Consider the following 27889-nt stretch of genomic DNA (forward strand, 5'->3'; position numbering starts at 1 on the left):
CAAGAAGACAAAGATGATTCTTTCTCACTGAAACATTTATCAGAAGTATACAAGCATTTGACTTACTGGAACACCAAAATATAATAGGGCAAATGTAATCATAGATGAAGAAGATTCTATGTAACCCAGTCTTTTCTAGTTACTTTAGATTTTCTTAACTTTGTTATGATAAAATGAACATTAGGGACTAATTTAAATAAAATTGAAATGTTAATGATAATTGTTTCAGTTGTAAACAATAATTACCTTTTTTTTTGGGTCCAGAAAATGAAAAGAAAAAAAAATAATAACTGTCTTAAATAATTATTATAATGATATAATGTGTATTTGAATGTTTGAATATTTACTTATTTTGATCAAAGGTTTCTTGAAACAACATTCTTCGTGGTGACTTAGGACCATGTTAGGATTGATGAGTATTAAAGGCAACTTTTTGTGTGCTCTGAACACAGGTATTTTATTTCATAAATAATTTTAAATTACTTTCATAATTTATCAAATCAATACAATTATATATTTGAAAATAAAAACATGTTAACTTTTCTTCTGAAATGTGGACAGACAATATTAGCCCATTAATGTACCAAACCAAATAAGTAAGACAATTTGCTGTTGGTGAGAGACTACACAGGATGAAAGTAGAAGTAAAGAAAATGCTATAAATCAGATTTAAAACACCTGAGGATCATTTCAGTTAAACTGGTCCTAGATTATCTGAGTGCAGATTTGTTTTTTTCTAGAGGAGAAGGGTTGTGCAGGAATTTTGCAGAAATATATTTTTGTTGTTGTTATGAGTAATAGTCTCTCAAAAGGTCTGTAACACTTTACAATTTCCATCTGTTGACCATTTAAATGCTCTAAAAGCAACATAATCTAAATGGAGCTTTGAGTAGCTTTAATTCATTTTGCAACAGGGTGAAACATAAGTTTCATATTTACTGGGAATCAACTTTATGCTATAGATACAAAATTAAAAGCTATTACCATTGAGATACTTATATTCCGGTGGGAGAGATGACATATTCATATTCATGTAATTGTAGGAGACCTTTGATATTCTTTAGCAAGGTGTCTAGACTTTGTTTTTACCAAATCTTTAATAAAGAAATGCTGGTTTCAAGACTTCTCCCAGTACTTAGATCTGAAGTAAGAAACATCTTTTCTATATATGGTTCCATGCTAGTATTCAAAATGTGGTCCAGCCTTTCCTGGGCTTACCTGAACTTTCAGGGACTCTGCAAGGTCAAAACTGATTTTGTCACAATACTAATACAACATCATCTGTCTATTTCACGCATTCCCTCATGAATATATAGTGAATTTTCTACAGACTATATCACTACCAATTGAATGCAGAAGCAGACAAGAATCTAGCCATCTTCTATTAAGACAGACATTACATAAATTTGCAAACATGTAAAAAAAATAAAGCTGCTTTTTCAATCATTTATTGGCTTAGAAAATATAGTTATATTTTCTGTATGCTGAACTAATAAATAGGTAAACACACAGATAAATCTAAGTGATTATATAAAATAATCATAATATCTGTTATTTGGGATTAAAAAAAGATTAAAATCCTAGGCAAAAATAAAATAAAAGGGGGAAAATAATTTGTAAAGCATTATTATGTCTACTAGCTTACTCTTTAGAATGAGTGGAAAAATGGTTAACTTTAGATTTCATTAAAAAATTTTTTTTAATGTTTATTTATTTTTGAGAAAGAGAAAGAGAAACAGAGCAGGAGCAGAGGAGGGGCAGAGAAAGAGCAAAACACAGGATCTGAAGCAGGCTCCAGGCTCCCAGCTGTTAGCACAGAGCCTGATGCAGGGCTCAAACCGATGAACCGAGAGATCATGATCTAAGCCGAAGTCAGACGCTGAACCAACTGAGCCACCCAGGCACCCCTAGATTTCATTTTTTTGTGAATTTTATAGGTAAAATCTAATTGATTAATTCCCAATTTATTAAGAAAATGGGTGGAGGAAAAGAAAACAATCTGTATAATAACAAAATGAACAGTGAAGAGATAAATTACGACTGAATAAAAAAAGACAGTTGCATGCTGTATGAATAGTGAAAAGACAAGGACAGAATGTGAGGAAATGTTTACAGATCATATATTTAATAAACATCTGGTACCCAGAATATATAAAGAACATTTAAATTCAGTAGCAAAGAAAACCTTATTTTTAAATGGTCAAAAGTCTTGATTAGACATTTTCCCAAAGAAGATACATAAATGGCCAATAAGTACAGAAAATATTCTCAACACCATTAGTCCTTAGGGACATGCAAATCAAAACCTACAGTGAGGTGCTACTTTATACCCACTAGGATGGCTATATAAAAAAATGAAAAATTACAAGAGTTGGCAAAGATATGGAAAATTCTGTTCCTTCATACATTGAAGGTGGGAATATAAAATGGTTCACTCGGGAAAATATTGGTGGTTCCTCAAAAAGTAAGAATAGCTTTCTGACCCAGCAATTCCAGTCATATATATATATATATATATATATATATATATATGTGTGTGTGTGTGTGTGTGTGTGTGTGTGTATACACACACATATATATACACATATATAACTGATATGGTTGAAAACAGGTTTTTGAACAAACATGTACATACATATGTTTGTAGCAGCACCAATCACAACAGTCAAAAGGCTATGCCCCAAATATCCATCAGGAAATGAACGGAAAAACAGATTGTGGTGTATACATAACATGGTACATTATTTAATCTTAAAAACAGTGAAGTACTGGGGTGCCTGGGTGGTTCATTTGGTTGAGCCTCCGACTTCAGCTCAGGTTCTTGGGTTCAAGGCCTGCATCGGGCTCTGTACTGACAGCTCAGAGCCTGGAGCCTGCTTCTGATTCTATGTCTCCTTCTCTCTCTGCCCCTCCCCCACTCATGATCTTACTGTCTCTCTCAAAAATAAATAAACATTTAAAAAAAAGAGTGAAGTACTGATACATATTATGACATGGATAAGTCTCAAAAACATTATACTAAATGAAATAAGCTAGACATAAAATATCACATATTGTATGACTCTATTTACATGAAGTATTCAAAATTGATAAAGCCATAGACAAATAATGAAGATTGGTGAATGCCAAAGATTAGGGATAGAAAGAAAGAAGACAACAGCTGTTTAAAGTGTTAGGTTCACTTTCTGGATGATGAAGATATTTTGAATTAGATACGTCGAGATGGTGGTCGTGCAACACTGTGAATGTACTAAACATGACTGGGCTGTTCATTTAAAAATTATTAATTTTACATTATGTTAATTTCACCTTAATTTAAAAAATATTTAGGGAAGCACGGGTGGTTCAGTTGGTTAAGCCTCCAACTTTGGCTCAGGTCATGATCTCATGGGTTGTGAGTTTGAGCCCTGCGTTGGGCTCTGTGCTAACAGCTCACAGCCTGGAGCCTGCTTCAGATTCTGTGTCTCCCTCTATCTCTGCCACTCCTCTCCTTGTGCTCTGTCTCTCTCTCTCAAAAATAAATAAATTAAAAAATAATAATAAAGTAAAAATAAAAAAATAAAAATGTTTAAAAGGGGCACCTGGGTGGCTCATTTGGTTAAGTGTCTGACTCTTGATTTTGGCTCAGATCATGATGTCACAGTTCTTGAGACTGAACCCTGCATAGGGCCCTTTGTTCACAGTGTGGAGCCTGCTTGAGATTCTCTCTCTTTCCCTCTCCCTCTGTACCTCCCCCACTCACTATTTCTCTCAAAATAAGTGAATACACTTTAAAATATGTTTAAAATAAAAACAGCAAAAACAAAACTAGTTGCTTCAGATGCAAAACTGTACAAGATGAATCTTTTACAGGCCGTATCTCCATTGGCAATTTTTCTTCTCGAGAGACTGGAAATGCCAAATCTCGGGTGTCTCTACGAGCCAACTGAATCAGTCTGAGTTTTAAGAATGCTGCCAGGTAAATCATGTGTGATTTAACCTTTGAGAAGAACTGCTGGATGGCATTGCTGCAGGAATTGATTCGTGAATCACATAACCTTGGGATATTATTTAATTCACATATTTCAATGTATGACATTGTTTTCATATTAAAGTAATGCAAATAGATTACCACAGTGTTTCCCAACTTGTTAAATCATAATAATCTGGGAAAGTAAGTTTACATATCGATAAATAGGACATCTGTCTGGAAATTCTTTAGGTCTGGGATTTATGCAAGCTTAAAAACATTTGTATCAAGGGGTGCCAGTGTGGCTCTGTCAGTTGAGCATCCTACTCTTGATTTTGACTCAAATCATGTTCACAGAGTCCTGGGATTGAACCCCATGTTGGGCTTCATGCTGATCATGGAGCCTGCTAGGGATTCTCTCTCTCTCCCCCTACCCCTCTTCCCTGTTCGTGCTCTTTTTCTCTCTCTGTCTGTAAAAAAAAGAAAACAAAATTGTGTATTGACTAGAAATGATAATGTAAAACGATTTGTATTCATAAATGGCATGATCTTATATTTAGAAAATCACGAGGAATGCTCCCACTTAAAAAAATGAATAGAATTAATAAACACATTGAGAAAGTTTTCAGGATACAACGTTGATACAAAAAAATTGTGTACTACCAGTGAACATGCCAAAAATAAAACTAAGAAAACAATTCAACTTATAAGAATATCAAAATAAATAAATACTAAAGACTAAATTTAACAGTGCAAGATGAACACTCAAAACTAAAAAAAAAATAATTGAAAGAAATGAAAATTACAATAATGGAATGGCATTGCTTGCTGTTTGTAATCAGAAAGGGAAACAAAGTAAAGGCAGATGAATAATTTAGGAAATAAATAAATTGGTATTTTGCTGAGAAGGAAAGTCTTCAGTTGCACTAGGTCATGAATAAAGATTAGAAATAGAAGAATAGGGGTTAGAACATATACCATGGTGAAATTAAAGAGCCTTTTAGATTTTCCACAATGTGTATTAGGTCTTTGCAGTATTCTGGTCCCTAAAAGATTTAAAAATATGTATTGAAATGTAACTATAAAAAATCATACCAGAAATTCAAATATCAGTGGTTATAGTGATAACTACTAACGTTTCTGGAATATTAACACCATTGTTGTTCTTCATAAAGGGAGATGATTGCATGCGTGTCTCCCTCCAGGAGAGGGCATTGCGGCAAGGGTAATTATTTATATTACATACACACAAGTCATGATGTTTGTAGAACTGTTCTTTATAGATAGCAGTTTTCACAAATACACCAAGCATTTATTTGACAAATTAGTATTATTTCCTGTGTGTTGAAACAGAATTTGTGTAAAGGATTCAATAGTAACATTGAGGTCAATATTGCTTACTTCAATATTTCCAAGCAGAGACTTAGAATTCTCCAACATTTCAAAGCAGAGACTTAGAACTTTCAATGAACTGAAAACATTCTATCTGAAGGGGAAATCATGTGAAAGGTGGTTGACTTCTTTTAATCTTCTGTCTTCTGCCAGGAAGGAATTGCCAAACTTCCATGTACAGGTTGAGTGGAGAATCTCCTAGGTATTTGGAGCTTGAAAGGTCCTGATTATGAATTCTAAGCAAGCCAAAAGCACCACTGGGAATTGCTCTTAATGTGTCTGTAAGAAGGCACAGTTGGAATAAAATGATCTGTTGACAGTTGAGATAAAAAATTCAACTACAAATACAAAAATAAGATTTTTAAGCAAGTAGCAACATAGGAACTCTGATATTTCAAAGTCTCAAAGAAACAGAAGAAACCAATTCAAAGCTAAGCAAGACAAAACTGTGCTTCTACTCTTAATATGTTATTTTATAATACTAAATAGTGCCATTACCAAAAGGGGGGGAGAGAAAGAGAGATATAGCTCTTCATAATATTCTATTGTTAGAAAATCAAGAAAATTGCAGAGGGAGAGGTGGTTAATTGAAAAGAGGAAGTGAAATGAAGGAGCAACTTATCTTAGTTTCAACAACCAGATCTACTTTGTAATGTCTACCTCACAATAAGATTCTACATAACCCTGCCATGAATAAGCCCATGGTTAAGGTTTATAACACTGAAAAAAATGCTTCTACTCCAGCATCATGTTATATCAAATGGAAAACTTTGTACAATGCACAAGAAAAATCACTCTGATGAATACAGAAACAACCCAACAAAAGATAGCTAGTGGATCATTCTATGTTAACATGGAAAAAGTATTTTAAAGATTCATGGAGAATACAGGCTGTTTACTTAAGTAATCTGGATTTAGCTCTGCCAGTGTAACCACTTAGGTTTCTGGCTGCTGAAACACAATAAATATCTAGGAGAAAGACCAAAGGCAGCAAAAATTAATAAACACAAAGATATGAGAGGAAATTAAAACTTATTCTTCTGGACACTGAAATGTGCAAAGTGTGCTAGTTAGCCTAGCATGCTCTAGAAAGCTGAATTCAAAGAAGGAGAGCTGAAAAGTAAAAATAGTATGCCAATTATCTATACAGATAATCCAAAGTGGCCAGAAATTGGTGTGTTCATCGACCACTGGAAGACAGCAGTAATTTTCTATCTTTGTTACATCATGATAGAGTAAATCGCTCACAAAACAGAATGGAATCTTACTCTCAAAAATAAAATCAGAGTTTATTGTTTGGTTATAATTCCAAGTACAACTGGCTGTTAGTATTCTGCAGGAGACTGATTTTTAAAAAATTCATAGACACACAGACACACACACACATATTTCATAACATATACAAGGATTAAGGGGTCTCTGTATTACTTGGTTCACCAAAAGAGGGCAGTCAAGTTATTATATGTACTATATACTGCATATACAATGTATTATAAGCAGAATATTGGGATTTTTACCTCCATGGAGTCCAAATATTTCAAGAGAATAAAAGACAATATTTAGACTTCAGGAAAATGGATCCCTTTGTTGGTAAATTATATCTATGGGGAAAGAGCTCCCATTCAACTTTTATTGTCTTGGTCTTAAATATGAAGAGAAACTCTGGAATCACCAGATATCCAATAAATGCCTTTAATTTAAAAGACTAAAACCAAATAATCATCAAAAAATCTTTAAGAAATAAAACACAAAGATCAAAATCTAAGATGAAATTGTCCTTTGATATAAAAAAAAGATATTGCATTTATGTAACAGACAAGGTATTATAAATCTGGAATATTCTTGGTAATAAAAAGCGTTCTTGGCCCTTAAAAATATAATAGCAGAATTTAAAAATGTGTCACAGTACAGGAATTGAAATCTTCCAAAGTGGAGAGAAAACAAGAAGAAACAATTTCTGTTTCCATGAAGATGGAATGGACATACATTTCTCTATTTCTCCAAGTAAATACAACTAAAACTTGGGACATTATATATGTTCAAAACAAAACAAAACAGAAAAGCAACTCTGAAAGGTGGAGAAAAGGCAGACCCATTAAGGACTTTGGGACCTGAAAAATGACATGGTGCTAAGTTCCCTACAATTTTTTTTTTTTTTTTTTTTTTTTTTTTGTCTCCTGCACTCCAAGGCAGATGTTGAAGAAACCATAAACCTGGATATTCTAATGGGTGTAGACGAATAAAGCTCCAACAAAAACCTGCTCTCTCTAGCCAAAAGACAAAAAAAAAAGTAACCTAATAAGACAGTAAACTTTTAGGCAATTACTGCTCCACTTCAGCCAAATGTCCCAGAAGACCTATGGCCACACTTCCATTCACGTTGCCAAAAGCCAAGTGGGGAACCTAGACTTTTCTCCTTAACAAGCTGTAACAAGGTGCTCTAACCTCCAGGCGCAGTGATTGCAGAGAAGATCAAGAAGGAAGCCAGAACTTTCAGCTCTCCAGGGCAATGATGAGCAACCCTACTTCCAAAGATGGAGTCAAAGGAAATCATGTGAGGAACATACTTCTCTCCCCATATTGTAGTGATCAGGGACAGTCTCAAAGAAGGCCTAGTGGAGAATCAGTATTTTTACTCCATTTCTGTTGGAAGTAGTGTGGAGGCACTCCTATTCATCTCAAATAGGGAGGTATCAGTGGAAGCCTAGGATGGAGCTGAAATCCCTACCTCCCATAAGCCCACCCCCCCAAGTGTCGACAGAGGCCAAGTAGAGAAGCTGGGCTGGTACCCCTACCTCATGTAATGAGGTGACACCCTCTCTTTCTCTGTCAAAGTTGTCTTAGAAAAAGCTAGTTAAAGCAAAAGGTTTAAGTAAAATCCAGAATCTCATAAAATAATACACACCATGTCCAAGTTCCAATAAATATCACGCATCATACCAAGAACTAAAAAGATCCCAAAGTTAATTAAAAAATGATAGTCAGTGAGTGCTAATACCATGAGGAGAGAAATATTACTAATATCCAATAATTATTTTTACACCATAAAATTGCTTAAAATAATAATGACACTTAAGACAAATGAAAAAGTATAAAAGTCAACAAAGAAATAGAAAGTTTTTGCAAAAAAGTTCAAAAATAAAGAAGAAGCAAATGAAAATTTTAGAATGAAAAAGTAAAATAGCTACATTAAACATTTTTTTAAAAAGCATTGAATGGAGGGGTACAACAATAGAATGAAGAGGAGAAAGGAAATAATCAGTGAGCTGGATGAGACAAAAATAGAAAATAATTCACCCCAGCCCCTCCAAAATTGACAGACTGAGCAATACGTGGAAATATACCAACAGATTGAAAATTCACGGCATTGGATTCTGAAAGCAGAGGGGAAACTAGGTGGGGCTGAAAAATATTTAAATAAATAATCCAACTGACAGAACTTGACAGAAAATCAGCAAGGGTTTAGAAGACACCATAAACAAACACAGTCTAACCAACATTTATAGAACACTCCACTCAACATGATAGAATATATATTCTCTTCAAGTCTCATGGAACATATATTAGAGAGACCAGGTTTCAGGCTATAAAAAGTCCTTAACAAATTTAAAGTCATTGAAACAATACAGAATATTTTTCTCTGTGCACAATAGAGCAAACTAGAAATCAAAAAGCAAGAAATCTTCAAACACTTAGAAATTAAACAACACAGTTCAAAATAATCCATGGGTCAAGAAGGGGTTTCAAGGAAAGTAAAGCAATTCTTTGAATGAAGGTAAATAAAATACATGTCAAAAAATTGCTAAGAGGGAAAATTATAATAATAAATATATACCTTAGAAAAGAGAAAAAGTGTCATATCAATAATCTAAGCTCCCACTTCAAGAACATAAAAACAAACAAAATCAGTTCAAAGTGAACAGAATGATGGAAATAATTAAGATAAGAGAAAAATAAGGGAAAATCAGTAGAGCAAATAGTTTTTAAAATGTCTAATAAAGGGCACCTGGGTGGCTAGTCGTTTAGTGTCCGACTTCGACTCAAGTCATGATCTCATAGTTTGTGGGTTCTGGCCCCACATCAGGGTCTGTGCTGACAGCTCAGAGCCTGGGGCCTGCTTCAGATTTTGTGTCTCCGTCTCTGCCCTTCCCCCGCTTGTGTGCAGGGTCTCTCTCTCTCTCTCTCTCTCTCTCTCTCAAAAATAAAAAATAAGTAAATAAATATTAAAAAATAAAATTCTGTAATGTATCCATATATTCTGTTTAAAAATAAATAAAATGTGTAATAAAATTGAGAAATTCCTAGCAAAACTGAAAATGAAAAAAAATGGTGAAGACACAAATAACCAATATCAGGAATGAAACTAAGAGTACTAATACAGGCCCTGAAAATATCAAAGCAGTAACAAAGAATGTCATATAAAATTTTACACACAAAGTTAACAACCATGATGAAATTGGACCTTGAAAAACAATTAGATCATTGGAATAGCTCTATAACTATTAAGGAAAATGAATTTGTAATTTAAAAACTACCAAAATAGAAGTTTTCATTTCAAGGTGCTTTTACTGAAAAATTCTACCGAATGTTTAAAGAAGAATTAATACATATTTTACACAATTTCTTCCAGAAAATATAAGGGGAGGAAACAATTCTATTTAATTTTATAAAGCTGTATTCTACTGATACCAAAACTAGAGAAAGATAGCATTAAAAAAGGGGGGAGGGAGAGAAAATCACAGGCTAATATGCCTTATGGAATAAAGAAATTTTGAAGAAAATATTAGTAAATAGAATTTAGCAATACATATTAAAATTATTATATAATGATTAAATAGAGTTTGTTCCAGGGATGCAAGTCTTGCTTAATATTTGAAAATCGGTAACATTACATTGAGTGGTGAAAGATTGAATATTTTTCCCCTAAGGTAAGGTACAAAGCAAAGATATCAGTTCTCACTATTCTTATTTATCATTATGTTGGATGTTTTAGCTTCTGCAATAAAGCAAGAAAGGCAAATAAAATTCATACAGATCAAAAAATAAAAAAGACATGAAACTCTGTCTAATGGCAGATTAAATGTCTACATTGCAAATCTCAAGAAATCTAAAAAGAAAACAAAAAGAAAACTCTCCTAGAATTCATAAGTAAGTTCAGCAAATCACAGGATAAAAGATAACATACAAAAAGCACTGGTATTTTTGTGTAGCGGCAACAAATATGGGTAGCCAAAATTAAAAATAAAATGTCACCCACAATTACAAAAAAACATATATACTGAGGTGCAAATTTAACAAAACCTACATAAGATTTGTATGCTGAAAACTGCACATCACTGATGAAATAAATCAAAGAAGGTAAATACAAAAACATGCTATGTTTATGGTTTGGAAGACCCAATACAATAAATGGCAATTCTCTCCAAACTGATGTAAAGATTTAATGCAATTCTTATTAAAATCCCAGCAAGATATTTTGTGTATACACACACACACGCACGTGTTTGTGTATTTATATGTATATATTTGTGTATATGTGTATATATATCTTGCTATTATCTATCTATCTATCTAGATATTAAAATATAGGGAAAGGCAAAGGAATTTGAATAAATAATCTAGGAAAAGACAAATAAAGTGGGAAAAAAAAGTTCACCTGATATCATGACTTATGTAGTCACAACAATAAAGACTGTGGTATTTGTTAAGGGACACTATGGAACAGATAAAGAACCCAGAAGTAGATTCACATAAACATATGCAGCTATTATTGACAAAGGTGGAAAAGTAATTCAATGGAGGAAAGATCTTTTCAACAAATAATGCCGAGGCATTATTCATAGGCAAACATGAAACAACTTAAGTTTAATATCTAATGCAGAAATAACTCAGTATGGATCATAGATTTAAATATAAAATGTAAAACTACAAAACTTTCAGAAAAACCTCATAGAAGAAAATTTAGGGGACATAAATCAATGAGATTTGACAAGGAAAAGATAATTAACAAAAGAAAAATTTAATAAGAAAAAATAAATTAATCAAAAAAACCTATTCTGCATCTCCTTGTCTTTCTCTGGCCCCCCCCCCCCATGCTCTGTCTCTCAAAAATAAATACAATGTTAAAAAATTATATAACATTTTTGAAATATTAAAATTCTAGAGATAAGAAATTTATTAGTAGTTTCCAGTGACTGATGAGGGATTAGGAGTGGGAGAGAAATGGGTGGGCTACAAATGGGCAACATGAGGGGTCTTGGTGGTGATGGCAATATTCTGTGTTGTGACAGTATCACTGGCAACAACCTGGTTGTGATATTGTAGTAGAGTTTTGTAAGATGTTACCATTGGAGGAACTGGATAAAAGGAATATGGAGCTTCTCTATATTGTGTATCACAACTGCAGGTGAATCTACAATTCTCAAAAAATTAATTTAAAAATAAGGGCAAGAGGCGCCTGGGTGGCTCGGTCCATCAAGTGTCTGACTTCAGCTCAGGTCATGATCTCACAGTTCCTGAGTTCAAGTCCCATGTTAGACTGTGTTGACAGCTCAGACCCTGGAGCCTGGTTTGGATTCTGTGTCTCCCTCCCTGTCTGTCCCTCCCCTGCTCATGCTCTGTCTCTGTCTCTCAAAAATGAAGAAATGTTAAAAGAAAATTAAAAAAAATAAAATAAAATAATAAGAATAAGGGCAAAAGAAGACAAGGGGAGACAAGTTGGAGAAAGCAGATTGAAAAATAATAATAAAGGATGTGTCCAGGATGCTCCATACGCAAATAAAATAAATTTTAGAAAAAAGGGGAAAACTTCAAACAAATAAAGAAAATTTTACAGAATTATAAAAATGTAATATTTGGTTTAAAAGGGTCATATAGTCCCTAGTCAATAAATGTATTCTGTCAACCTCGGTGCTGAAAGTAAAGCATGAGACAAGGATTTGGCTGCAGGTTGTTTGGGAGATGATTCCTGAAAGGAAAGGGGTGTGGGGGTTGGGGGTGGCAGGGAAGCTGAAAACAGAAAGCAAGAAAGAAAAATCAGCATAGAATGTGTAATCACTGCTGTGGACAGCTAGAGATCAACCCTATAGGGGTATTTAGATGTCCTAATACTTCAGGACTGTTCCCTGGTTTCCAGTGTTGTGATTAAGAAGTTTGAAGCCATTCTGATTGTTGATGTACATAACTTGATTTCTATCTCTATAGGAGTTCTCTAAATCTTCTCTTTATCCACAGTGTTCTTGAGTTTCACAAGGATGTACTTTAACTTTGACACACTTATCAGATATTTTCTGTGCCCTACCTCTCAGCCAAATTCTTGTTATACCCATGGCTGCAAAAGACCGTACTCTACAGGCTTTTACCTATATCATCTCACCTTAATGAATTTTGAGACTCTGTGTTTTATTTTGTTCTGTTTTTCTCTCTTAGGGAAGAGTTTACACATGAGTTCAAGGGTCACAATGTTAGCCATCAGCAACACTGAAAGCCACTATGTCATCGAGAAATATTGTCAAAGTTTTAAGGAAAAACAATATTTCCAGCTAGAATTCTACGGATAGCCTAGAATTCTATGCTCAGTAAATTAGTACTTAAATACAAGTTTTTAATATACAAATTTTTTAGGTATTCGATTCTCAAAAGATCTACCTCCTCATCCCATTTGCCAAGAAAGTAGAGGAAGAAATATTTCGCATACATTTAGGGAGGAAACTAAGAAAGAAAAAACTGTGGGATCTAGTGAACAGAGGACTGGAGCACAAAAGAATAAAGGAAACTCCTAGAATTATCGTCAAGGAGATCACAGGATGAGAGCGCTATAGCAGACCTGCAGATGCAAAAGGGTCAGTTCTTTGCAGGAGAGAGAGCTTTTTCAAAAGGTTGCTAAAAACATGATGTTTTAAAAGCATTGAAAACAAGTTTAAACAACCAGAGGATAATGTGATAGAAACTTAATGATAAGTACATAGGAAATGAAGTAAACATACACATAAGACAAATATTAACTCGAGCAACCAAAGAAGTTATCAAAATGATGTTGCACAGGAAAATTAAAAGGAGAACACAGCATGATTCAGCTGTCATAGTCAGCCGTAAGAGTGTTAGTTAGGGGTATTGATGTGAACATTGCATAATTCTCTATTCAAAAAGGCTGATAAAAAAAAAAAACAGGAAGACGTGCTAATGGAAACAGATTTTACCATAAGGTTAATAAAATTTAAATGTTAGGACCCCTAACTTGTGTGGAGTCTTACTAATGTGTTCATATGTGCATACATTTTTTAATGTTTTTATTTTAATTTTGAGGGAGAGAGAGAAAGAGAGAGATAGAAAGCACAAGCAGGGGAAAGGCAGAGAGAGAGGGAGACACAGAATCTGAAGCAGGCTCCAGGCCCTGAGCTGACAGCACAGAGCCTGACGCCGGGTTCCTACTCCTGAACTGTGAGATCATGACGTAAACCAAAGTCAGACGCTTAACCAACTGAGCCACCCAGGTGACCTTGCAAACATTTTTATAAAGTTTGTGAAAGTAAAATATTTTCATTGCAATGTGTAAAGAATATTGTTTCTTCCCATCTTGATTTCCATTGATCTTAATATCTCTCCAGTTTGATAGTGCTAGAATGACCATGGACATTTAAGATTCTGACAAAAGAGAGGTTGAGTTAGCAACACATTTAGTTTAGAGGTAATGGAATATATTTTTATGATTCCCATAATTTCTATGTATTGTAAAGTCATGAATAACTACTTAGGTATATGGATGGCTTCCAGTAATATTCCTGCTATCCATTTCAGCTGTAACATTTAATGGATATAAACCAGACTCATGATAGGTGTCTTATATAGTGTAGTACTGGAAGAATGTCTACAATTAAGGAGAAATAGGTCCCAGTGCTGGACTTGAACTCATGAACCATGATATCATGACCTGAGCTCAAAGTCAGATGCTTAACTGACTGAACCACCGGGCACCCAAGCCCCTATACTCTTGTAACATTTTTTTAATCAGAAATTAAGGTGCACAGAGATTTAAAAACTTGTCCAAAATTTACAATTAGACTCAGGCTTGAAAAAGCTGCCTGACAAACTACGAACTCTGAAAAAGACAGTGTACTATTAGCAGCATTGATTTAATTTCCAGTTAATGTATTTATTTATCCTTTAATTAGCTAGAATGTTTTGGGTAGACAAAGTGTGCCAAGAACTCCATGCTGTCCAATTTCTCCTCTAATTCTGTAGTTTTGGTTATATGTTATCCACAGAAAGTGTCTGTTATACATTGTCTCTACTTTCATCTATCATTAACTTCTCCATCACTGTCTTCTAAAAAACTATAGTTTTCTCACACTTTAGTTGTGCATATAGCTAAGATTTGAACAAAGTAGCACAGTGTGTGTGTGTGTGTAATTCACATGAGTAATGTCAGGGAAGTTAATTGCCCCCTCATTGGAGAAATCATAAGTATCACAGCTTGTCCTTGAACCTATGTATTCATGCTCCAAATACTATATACTTTCTAATATTCCAAAATGGTTGGCTATCAAGTCAACTAGACTTAGCATTCAATTTAGCAGTGATTAAAGTTAGTAATTCTTAACAGATCTTAAACATATACCACACATATTCTAAGTTTTTTGTTAGAGTTTGGTTAGATGAGTAGAAATGATGATTTACATAAAAGTGTATTTTTTAATGAGCCATTTTACTACAGTTTAAGGGCGGTATGTATTCCTGAAATTTTTCACTTGACACTAATTTGCATACTGAAAAATTAGTTGTTGCATAATTTCAAGCAATGAAGAACAACTTGATTAAGCTTGCCATGAGTTTAAAATTTTAACTTTGTAATAACTTCTGTTATTACTGTTTTAAGTGAAACTTTTAAAAAATTCATTGACATGTAATGGTACTTTGTTACACGACAGCTTTGATATTTAAAATTAAATTATATTTACATCACTTTAGCTTATTTAATAATAGCTTATATTTTAATGTGAAGTAAAACAATGTAAGTTGTATTTACAAAAGCAGACATGTATCATTATTGTTCATGCTTCACTGGATACAGAAATTATACACTGGGGAAAATAAATTTAGTATATTGAAAATATTTCACGTAGTTAATTAATTTTTTCTCACACATTTTTCTAAGCAAATACTTGTGAATTTTTCTTGGCAAAGTATCTTAATTCAGGGATAAACCATATGTCTTAATTTTTAATTTTCTAGAGGATAGGAAATATGCTGAAAGCATTATTTACAGCTTGTGATACTTTATACAGATAAATATGTCTACTTGATAGATGCTTTTGAATATGACAATAGGAGGCAGTATTAGCTGTAAAAAAGGAAATGTATATATCTTACAAGGGGATTTTTACTAAAATACCTCTATATTTTGCAAAATATATCAGTACTTTAGTAATCATAAGTATTTTAAAATTAATATTCCTTTATGTAAAATCATGCATTAGCTTTTTTTTATGTGTCAGACACATATTTAGTATCTAGAAACACAGAAATGAATGAAACATCCAGCCTTTGAGTAGTTCACAATCTAGCAAGGAAATCAACCTGTAAACACATAATCAGAGAATGCTATGATGATTATTAGCTCTGTGAGGTGTATACAGAGTAATCCCTGAGGAGAGATAGAAGGTGATATTTAAATTAAACCTATTTAATAGCTACATGGGAGTTGAAAATGATACGATGTTTCTCAGTCAAGAAAAAGGGTTTGTTCAAAGGTATGAATAGCAAAGAAAGATAATCTGAAAATAGAAAAATTAAAAGCTCAAGTTGCTATGTTTTAGTCAGAATTTGAAAGAAATAGAAAATTAGAGTCTAGAACTAGTCTATCTTGGGGACATCAGAGAGCTTCTAAGATTGTAAGATTTAAGATAGCCTTGACTAATACATGTGCTGAAAAGACCTGTTATCAGTAGAAAGAATTGAAAGCAGAAAGAAAGAGAACAGGAAATCAAAATTGGAATAAAAATACAAAATTTCATGGAGACCAATAAAAAAGACCTACAGCAAATGAAGCGTGAGATGTGCTAGAGACAATCAAGAATTATTTAAAAAATATATTCAACAACACTCAGTGACTAATGGATGTGATAGGTGACAGATACTAACCAATGATGTGTCTGAAGTTGTTCCTGTGTGACATATTAAAGAATATGCCCAAACGAAAGCTAAAATTATGTATTTAATTCTGAAAGGTAGTCTGAGCAAGAAAAAGACATTTGTAAGTAATCCATGTTAGGCATTGTGAAATCAAAAGAGAGAAGGATAGTTCAGAGTGGAAAAGATGCTCAAAGACATAACTGTGGGGCACCCTGATGGTTTACTGGGTGTGCAAATGAGTAACAAGTTAAATAAAATAGTGACATCCAATGGTATGAATTTCAAATGCAGGTTTGAAATGTCAACTGCAGGAGAAAGCCAAGGAAAAGGAAAATTTTCAAGTGTGCTCTCTTAAATAAGGCCAAAATCCTGTGTGAGTTTTTTTTTAAGCCTGACCATAGGCGATTCCATAGGACTTAACTTCCAGGTCTCATGGTGCAAGACTGTCCTCTCCACACAAAATTGATCTACAGCTAGGGCCCTGCGGTAGGTCTTAAGGAAGTTACAGTTAAGGACACAGGTGCCCCTGGTTGAACATGCTCCTAAGCATAGGGCATGTGTAGCCCACATGCCTCAATTTGGAGGCTACCTTGTGGGGGCTTTCAGTGGAGGCCTCTTTCAGTTGCCTCTGCTTTATTATGGGGAGGTGAGATGCCTTGAAAATACCTTTCTCTACTTTGACTCAGTACTTGGTACTTTTCCACTTTTACCCTTTTCCTCTCAGATCCAGGTTCATCGAGTCTCAGGAGCCTTTTATTCAGGTATACACTGGCAATGAGATGATTCCCCAACCTAACTGAATCTTCACTTGGTATGGTTCTGTGGGTATAAATGGAACATTGATGGTGTGGATGCTTTATTCCTGGTTTCTTGCTTATAGTACTGCAGCTAGTACATAAAGTCAGAAAGGTTACTTTAATTTGGCTTGCCATTTTCATCAACCAGTTCTCTCCAGCTCAGCTCTTGACAATATGTGGGTACAAGAGCACAGGCCCAGGATGGACGTGGGTTATCTGGAGGGAGTTTCAAAGCAATAAAAGACAGCAGGTTGACACAGTGTAAACCTTCATTAGAGGAAGTTATTATTTACTGCTCTATCAGGAGAGGACTATTAAAAACATAAAAACTGTGCATTAACATTTCTGTAGCTTTCCATAACCCTATGAACTTCTATAACCACTGGCCTCAGAACGAATGATTTCGTACACAGTTTCCATCTAATGAAGGAGGAATGGTGTGCTAATTTTTTTTTATCATATAGATTTTGAGTAAAATGTGTTTTTATGTGGACAGTAGGGGCACTCTTTAATATTAATTTCATTTTGTAATATATGTCATCTTTACTGATTAGTTATTAATGCCATATTTCATTTTCTGAAATAGAGACAAATTGAAAGATAAACTTTCTTATGATCTTTGTGTGCTTTGGTGACCAACTTATTGCCTGACACATTATAGGTGATCAATATGTTATTATTGAATGAAATTATTCTCTTATGTACTATGAAAAAATAACAAAACAATAAAACCACTTTAAACTATAACATAGAATCATGTGCTAGGGATAATGTTGATTTTAGCCATGATATTCACAATAACATCTATCAGTTGTTTTTAAGCCCTAGGCTATGCCACTTCTGCAAACAAAAGCAGCAGATATAGAAATAAACAGAGCTTACATTTGATCCTTCAGATTCAGCTCTCCTTAAGCAGAGAATTCCTTGGGCATTCACTTTTATGTGCCGGATTATTTCCTTTGTCACTCTCTCTCTCTCTCTCTCTTACAAACTTTTAATTACATTTCCATCAATTTCTATCACTTGATACTGAATAGGTACTGATTACTCTGTCAAATAGGAAAAGGTTAGTTCTTTGCTCATTTTATAAGTACTATATTAGGCATAGACAAATTGTTTCTTTAACAGGGTCTTGGAAGTAATGAAAAATAAAAATAACAAAACTTATATGTAGTTTCCTAAGATGCAGCATGACTTTTTTAATACTTGTCTCAATATCAATGCTTCTTTGTTGCTATTTTATATTAAAGGGAACTTCTACCAAAAGAGACTTTTAAAGTTGAAAGAAATTTCTATTTTTGTACTGTGCATTATAAACAGAAGATAACTTCAAGTTCTAAGAACTAATGTCTGATAAGAATATCTGTATTTACAGAGAAAGGCAGATACCATATGTTTTCACTCTTATGTGGATCCTGAGAAACGTAACAGAAACCCATGGGGGAGGGGAAGGAAAAAAAAATGAGGTTAGAGTGGGAGACAGCCAAAGCATAAGAGACTCTTAAAAACTGAGAACAAACTGAGGGTTGATGGGGGGTGGGAGGGAGGGGAGGGTAGGTGATGGGCATTGAACAGGGCATCTTTTGGGATGAGCACTGGGTGTTGTATGGAAACCAATTTGACAGTAAATTTCATATATTGAAAAAAAAGAATATCTGTGTTTAAAATAGAGAGCAGATATCCTTGTTGAGATGTCAACCTGGACACAGGCCGCCACCTAGTTACTCTCTAGCCATTCCCACCCTGCCTATAACTGAAATGACAAATGAAATACAAAATGGAGAGAAACCTAAACAAACATGAAATTGGGGAGTGTTTTCTCACCATGTTAGAAGTATTAAACAATTGTTTGCTATGTAGGGTGTAAGGAAACAAAATAATAACAAATTTATGTGTTACTTTTTATCTGAAAAGCATGTCAGGTCAAATGCTGGCAGAGTGCCATTTGTATTCATAAGATGAACCATGGGACAACTGGGAGTGAGTTTTCCACCTTGGGAATGCCACTGGGAAAACATTCTGGGTGCTTTAATCCAGAAAAAGGAGAGTGCATCTGGCAGGGTTTATTCTTGGCTTAGACTTGGAGCCCTCTTGGAACAGAAGGCTCTGACAGGCAAAATCAGGAGATATGCTGTAGTTGGCTCTCAAGAAGTCAGATATTCCAGGCAAGCACGAGGGACCCTGCTGAGGCTGACTCCTGGCTGCCACACCACCCATTGAAAAGACACACATAGGCAGAAGGCAAAATTCCCTGCCATGACTGACGCTAGTGTTCCAGCTCCACACCCCACTTCCCAGCTCTCCCTAGTTTATAGCATTTCTTTTCTAATGTGGTAAAAAATCTCTAAATTATATCTAAAATTTTCTTTTCTCACCTCGTATGTCCTTAGACATTTGCATTAGGACCTATATCAATCTTTGACAATCCAATCTCAACTTGAATTTGCTATTAACTCTTATTAACAATGCATAGATTTCATTCTACAAGTGTGAGCTAAGAAAATAACATCATACCTATTAATAGTGTTGTTCTAAGAAATAGGACAAGTTAGGATTTTATACAAATTAGGATTCATCTTTTCAAGAGATCTATAAAGAGAAAACCCTAAAGAAAGATTGCTTTCAAATGAAAGAGTCACATGGTGAATTGGAAACTGCAGTACTCAGCAAACAACTGTTTTTATGCTGCAAAAAAATATGGTGGTAAAGTAGGAAATAAACGTAAGAAATTCTCCCAGCCCCAGAATTCAGAGCTAATTGTTAGGGAGCAGATCAGAATGGTAAGAAAATGAACAGCCCTGCGGTAGATACATCAAAGAGACCACTCCATACTTGTATTTCTTAACTAAGGTAGTTAGAAAAGGAGGGAGAGAAAATGTTCAAATAAATGTAATGAGTGATTCATTGTGGAAAACCAAATCAGAAAATAAAAAAAATTAAACAAAAACAAAAACAACCTTATTACATTAAAAATATCTATATTTAATAATATTTAATAATACTTAATAAATATCTATATTTATATTTAATCTATATTACCTATCCTTTTCACTCTATAAAAATCATCACACTGAATATATCCAACATAGAAAATATAAAACACTTATGAATAAAAATTAGATTCCCAGCAAATGCCACCTTCCTCACTAAATGCCAATAGATATTGATTCTGCAATGTATTTTATTTAAAAAAAAAAGATTATAAACCCAAAATATTATACCTGTCCAAGTAGTCATTCAAGTTACTAGAGACACAAATGCTATTTGGGGAGAAGGAACATTTCCAGGCATACTACAGCTGATGGAAATAAAAATAAGATGAAAAAAATTAAGTATATATGAAGGGTGTTTTTATTTTTAACGACTAAATATTCTATTTTAATGGATGTGATTAAAAGATAAAATAGTTTAAATATTGGGTATTAAACAGAAAATTATTAAGGTCACTATATATTTAAAAATTATAAAGTGAAGGAAACTAATTATTAAAGTAATTACATCTACTAAGATAAAGATTATACTGACACTGTGCTCATTTTACATTTATATTTCTAATAGAAAATAGCAGTCAATATATGAAGATAACCATATACGTTATGTTAGATGTATTTTAGAAGGAAAAAATTATCATTATAATAACCACGTAATATATTCCTCTCAAAAACATGAAAGACTGAGAAAGGGAAATAAATGACTATTCCCTTTAGTTATTAGTGTATAACATATTTAACATGTAAGTCAGCAATTTATTATTATATCTCACATTATGTGGCTTAAAAGAATTCAGTGGCTCATCTCTGCTCCATCATGTTTGTTTCCACAGGTGGGAGAACTTCAACAGCTAGGAACCAGAACAACTGGGGTCTGACCAGATTTCCATCTTTTTTCTCTCTATGTCTCTCTTTCTCTTACAGCCTTCTCCCCTTGCCTACCTTAGACTTTACACAGCATGGTTACCTGAAGATACTTACACTACTGATGTGGCAGTGTAGGGCTCTGACAGAAAGGCAGCAGGAATTGCCAAATCCCCAAAAGTTAAGAATGATTGCTGCATCACCTCCCCATATTCTATTGGGCACAGCAGTCACAGAGGCTCCTCTTTTTCTGAATAGGAGCGCCATCTTTACTCTTAATCTGACACGGAACCAACAGAACCAAGACTTGGTCTAAGAGGATCTCTGTCACAGAGATGTTGCAAAGATAAGACATTTATGAAATATAATAAAAATTAAAACATTTAATGTGTAATTTAAATGTTGCTGGAATTTTAATTTGATATGTCATTGAATATTCAATTGAATTATAGTGTCTTTCTTTCCTCTGAATCTACTCCTGAACATGCTTGTGTGTGCATGCCTACTTGCTCTCTTCCTTTTCCTCTCTCTCTCCTTCTCACACTCATGCACACATACGCATCACACATATCCATGAATATTTCTTATCTCACTCATATTCTGGGACACACATACTCAAATATCAGTGCATCCTAAAGTAAATAATAGAACAGATAATGACCTCTCAAAATAATTTAAAGAAAATTTAAAATTAGATTTCACGCATATCCATGAATATTTCTCATCTCACTCATATTCTGGGACACACATACTCAAATATCAGTGCATCCTAAAGTAAATAATAGAACAGATAATGACCTCTTAAAATAATTGAAAGAAAATTTAAAATTAGATTTCAACTTAAAAATAATTAATAATAACTTATAGAATGGCTTAATGTATCCTGGAAGTTTATAAAAAAAAAAAAAGATTTGATGAACATACTAAATCCTAAATAACTCAAAATAAGAGAAACTGCAATTGAAGGTGTTTAGGAAAGGAATACAGTAACATTCAGTAACTTGCTTGTAAAAAGTTATTAGATAAACTAAAAGCTCCATTGCAAGTAAATGTATCACAAAAAATCCTATTGTCATCAAGTAAAAAAAAAAAAAAAAACTAAACTAAGCCTTCAACTTGCAAAGTACAATAAAATGCAGCAAAGTATACCCGAAGAATATTGAGGGAAACATTTAATAAAAAGAAATGCATGCTATTTCTATGCTATGGAAAATGATAAGAATAATAAATAAATAAGTGGTCTATTTTAATGGGCACATTAAAAAATCTTCAAAAATCTAACAAAGGGGGGCACCTGCGTGGCTCATTCAGTTAAGCATCTGACTCCTAATTTTGGCTCAGGTCATGATTTCCCAGTTGTGAAGAATGAGCTGCACTGGGCTTTGTGCTGAGCATGAAGCCTGCTTGGAATTCTCTCTCTATTCCTCTGCCCCTTTCCCCCACTCACATGCCCTCTCTCCCTCTTTCTCTCAGTCTCTAAAAAAAAAAAAAAACAACTAACAAAAATATTATAAATGTGACACAATATAAATAAGATATATGGAGAATCCAAAATATTAAAATCAATGCTGTTCTATACCATCAAACTTGAAAAGATAATGGAATTGATGTTTTCTGTTAAAAAAAAAAATTCCACGATTATTTTGCAGAAATTCTGAACAGAAAGTAATTAAAAAAAAAAGAAAACTGAAAAATAAAACTTTCAAAAATAATTTAAATTCCAGAGAGTTATACATGTGAATTCTAGCAACAGTTTATTCTATATTATTTAAATGATACTAGAACACAGGGAATGATGAAAGAGTTTGATTGTTGTGTAAGTCTATAAAAAGATGACAATTCAAACTCTAAAAATTTTTTACCAGTCTTACCTATGGTATAATGCAAACATGAAAGCAAAGTATTATAAAATTAAAATGAGCACTGCATTATAATAATATTAAGTAATATTGTATAACTACCTTAAAGGAAATTAAAAAAACATACAAAATATCTTAATAATCTGTAACTAGTATTCAAAACTTCTGTGGATAGGGAGACACTAAGCATAACTTTTAAAAATTAGTTTACCAAAGAGGTTTTGTAAATTCAGTGGCTCTACTTCCTGTGACATTTGTACCTATTAATCATTAGCAGAGATTGACTGGAGACTGTGTCTAAAACCACTTTGTTTGTGTATCTAATAAGAGAACTCCATTAGGTGTTGCATTTGCAAACTGAATCTCCCAGTTAGCTTACAGGTGAAAGGCTCTGTCTGAAATGGAGTTCCCCATTGAATACATATTCATCATTGATAATAGAGAGCTTTTAGCTCTCAGCAGTCGGCAGGAAAAAAAAAAGTGATGTCTGAGCAATATTTATATGGCTTTCCTTCTTATGCATTTTATCATTTGCATTAAAATAATACATTTGTAAAATACAAAGTATTTCTAATAATTGGCACAGTTTCACATGAAACAATCCTATAAGTCAGACTCAAGGTGAAATAAAACGTGATCTAGAAATATTGTCCTCTGCAAGATAAAGTCAATTAATTCCTATGGGGAAAGCATTCAGGTGGCCATTGTGGTAAATCTGCCTACAATATCAGGAGGAATTTGAAAGCCTTAGGTGATGCCTTTAGAAAAGGTTAAAATAAGTCCTCACTTTTACCTTTCAGCAAGTTTAGCATTAGTACCCAGGCTTAATAATTTCACTCATATGTCTTGACTAGTTCTGCCTTTTTTACTACAAGATTTTGCGTGTGTATGAGAGAAGTGATGGAAACTATTTTAATGATTATTATTTTCAGAACTGTGTATGTCTAATTCATGGACTGACCTGTCTATATATTAAAATTACAGTATATGTCAGTATACAAGAAGGAGGTAAAATATGGAATTGCACAGGTTTTGGAGTATTTATTCTTTATCTTTTTTTTGGACAATGTCCAAGTTCGTCAGCACTAAAATGTTGCATGAGAAGAAAATTATAATGATGTTTGCTGAAATATCTTTATAATGTTATGCATCACTAAGCAAAATATCTTATCACATTCTAAATGTATTTCTGACTCTGCTCTCAAGAGTATATCATAAATAAGGTTCTCTTTGTAATGGCATTCAGAAAATCCACCTAGTGCTCCAGAGCTGATGAATAACAATAAAAAATAACAATTGCTTACCTATTGTCTAGTGTGTTAAGATGAAGAATTTCAGCCTATACACCTTCAATATAGGTACCAAAAGAAAGATACAATGACACTGGAAAAGGAGCCACAGAAAACCTAGTTATACTAAATTCATTGAATTATATTGTGATATACTTCAATAAAAGGGAAATATATATGAATAAAATTGAATTTAGTACAACATAAATAGAAAGGCCCATTTATAGTACATGTTTTCAATCTCTTCAGTTATTTAACTAAGTGATAGAGGATAACCAATAAACAAAGTATATATGTCATTTCTCTAAATTTTTACATCACTAATTTTTCATTCCAATCATTCGACATTTATACAGTTGACTTTTGCACAACATCGATTTGAACTGCAAGGGTCCACTTATATGCAGAATCTTTTCAACAAATACAGTACAGTACTGTAAATGTATTTTCTCTTCCTTAGGGTTTTTTAATAATATTTTCTTTTCATTTATTTACTTTATTGTAAAAAAACAGTATGTAAACATATAACACACAAAATAAGTGTTAATTGACCGTTTATGTTATTGGTAAGCCTACCCTTTGGCAGGAGGCCATTATTAGCTAAGTTTTAGGGGAGTCAAAAATTACATGCAGGTTTTCAACTATATGGGAGTTGTCACCCCAAACCTCGTGTTGTTCAGGGGTCAACTGTACTGACCTTATCTCTTAGATACAAAAAATAAATGATAGGTGATAAATAGAATGATTGATATCTGCTTTTTATCTAGAGGAAAATATTTCTGGGAGCAGAAACTTTGTAGCCTAGTAGCTATCTGAATGTATTATGTACAATGTTAGATCAAAATACAATGGAGCTACAGTGTAGCATAAGATGGAGCCAATGGTGATGTAAATAATCCAAACTCTTTGAAAGATAAATGGATACAAACCCATAGTTGAAGTTTTAAGTAATATTATGTGAATTAGGATTAGATTAAAGGAATGTTGAGGTACATATTTTTGATGTGTGTATGTGCATATGTATCTATACATATATATATATACTTAAACAACAGATATTATAATAAAAATATGCAATACACAAAGGATTCTCCTACATGGACACTATGATAATGATGCCCTTTTATAATCTATGATTCACAAAACTATGAATAGATAAGAATTACACTTGTGAAAATGGAAGTAATAATTACGGGTGTCAATAGCATTCCATGTTAGGCAGTTGTTAGGTGGCCCCCAAGATTCCCACTCTGTTGTGGGAACCATCCTGCATGGTTCCTTCCCCTAAAGTGGGACCTAAACTTGCAAATAGTATAGAACAAAATTTTCCTGATTAGGATCTCGCTGAGTTGACTCTAAAGTAAAAAGCGATTATCATGAGTAGGCCTGACCTAAGCAAGGGAGCTTTGGAAAGTGGGTAAAAGTCAAAGAGTCATACCTTGTTGGCCTGAAAGAAAGCAAACATCCATTCTGTGACCTATGAGGTTACATGGCAAGGAACTGCTGCAGTCTCCAGGAGCTGAGTGCTCCCCAGCTGATCACTAACAGAAAATGAAGAACTCAGCCCTACTGCGCATAGAAATGTATTCTACCAACAAGGTGAATGAGCTTAGAAGAGAACCCTGAGCTTCAGACTTCATGGCCTGGTCAACATTTCTTAGGGGGGAATCAAATTCATATTGGATATTTCTCTTTTGTTTATTGAGGCATAAATGATATGTAATATTAGCTTAGTTTCAGTTCTATCACATGACTCAATATTTGTATACAGTATGAAATGATCACCACAATAACAATCTTTTTTTTTTTCACTTTTAAGCTCAAAGTCAAAAACTGTTAAATATGAGTAATGTTTGTATTGCTCATGGTCCCTTAATTAGAATATGTTATTAAAAATAAGGCAGTTAAGAGGCTTTTTTTTTTGTTTTTGGTTGAGGAATATGGAATTGAAGAAAACACTATACCTGGAATAAAGTCATAAAATTTATCTTGCTCATTTTATTTCTCTTGACCCTGTTATATTCCTTCTCTTCTGAGGCACTATCAGCTAGCTTTAAGAATGACTCTTTTTTTGAGACAATTGGAAGTCTTATTGCTAGAATGGTGAAAATATCTATTGTTTTACAAAAATAAATCCCACAACTAGGTGGTGTGGAGTGACAACAATTTTTAAACCACCCACAATACTTTGAGGTGGCTGGGCTTTGCTGTGTGAGTAGTCCTTCTGTATAAATGTAGCTACACTAAGGTGAGGGCTCCACTGAGCAGGAGCATGCAAGGTGGCTCACTCACAGTTCGGTTGTGTTTGAGGGGATGTTTGGAAGGATGGGCTGAGCAGGGATTCTGGGGTGGTTGGTCCTTTGTGGAGTATTTAAGCACCTCCTCTCCCTGTGGCCTTCCCATGTACTTTATCCAGGATTGTCTGCCCTCTTACATTACAACTTAGAACACCGAAAAGTGCAAAAGTAGGAACAGCCAGGCCTCTTCCAGGCTAAGTCCCAACATTGGAGGAGCATAACTCCCACTTCCGGGTAGTAGTTACAATAAAGTGCCAGTTCAGTTTCAGAGGGAGAGGACATGAATGCTACTTCTCAGGAAGAAAAGTGGCAGGAGGACTAACAAAAGATTTCTAGCCATTGTTAATCCACATACGTGAAAAGTTATTTTGAAAGACATAAATCAAAAACTTCTATATACTAGACCCATTCAAAATAAGAATAAATAATGCAGTGATTTTTTAGAGTCAATGTGGTCTGTCTGTATTCTTATACATGACTAGTCAAATTAGATTCCATGGAATTGGATGAGGAATATTATTATAGTGAGAAGGCATCTAAGTTACTGATGAATCATGTACATTTTCTTCCTTTCCTCCTTAAATACGGTTGGGCTTGTGTAATTATAAAGCCCTAATGATCTAACACAGATATTCCATTTCATTTATATGATTAAGTACTAGTAAAGTACTTGATATAACTGAGATTCAATTGGTCAGCTATTTTTTCTCACTTAGTCTATTTTTGTCACTATTCATCCTCAAGGAATAAGTTATATTTAAAAGTTAAAGAAACATTGACTTTGAGAATAGAGTACAGCATGAAACATCTACATTAATTGAGAGCTGGCACATCTTCGTTTGGGTGTCTCTTAAGCGCTTAAGAGTTGCTGGCAGAGTAAGAATTCAAGAAGTAGTTGCTGAATTTATATGAGTAAAACTGAAATAGTAGTTATTAAGAAGACAGACTTAGATAAGTTTCAAAGCTTACTTTGACCACTTTTGAGCTGTATAAACTTGTTTACCTGTTTACCTGTTAGATTTGAAGTATTCACTTAAAATTTTGAGGAGCTTTGTAGACCATATTGCAATAGTCAAATTTATGCCACCCAATGAAGCCTCTTTGGGCCCAGCCACTTAGGATGTCACTGGTGATATCCCTTCTTTCAACATTGTCCAATTAAATACGATTCAATTTATACATTGATAATTATTGGTTAGTGTGTGATTAGTTTAATTAGAATGGTTATATTAAACGTATATATAGATTATGTAAGTGAGGAAATCTATCTAAGGAGGCCAAGTAGAATATAATAGATGAACACATATTTTATTTTATATGAC

The 27889-nt window shown here is 33.7% G+C and overlaps 1 protein-coding gene across 1 annotated transcript in view; it reads left to right on the forward strand.

Moving 5' to 3' along the window:
* LOC106986961 (migration and invasion-inhibitory protein-like) overlaps positions 1–27889 on the forward strand; it is a 121144-nt gene that overhangs the window by 47142 nt on the left and 46113 nt on the right.

The sequence above is a fragment of the Acinonyx jubatus genome, chromosome B2 (genome assembly GCF_027475565.1).
Source record: "Acinonyx jubatus isolate Ajub_Pintada_27869175 chromosome B2, VMU_Ajub_asm_v1.0, whole genome shotgun sequence".
In the NCBI taxonomy this organism is placed as follows: domain Eukaryota; kingdom Metazoa; phylum Chordata; class Mammalia; order Carnivora; family Felidae; genus Acinonyx; species Acinonyx jubatus.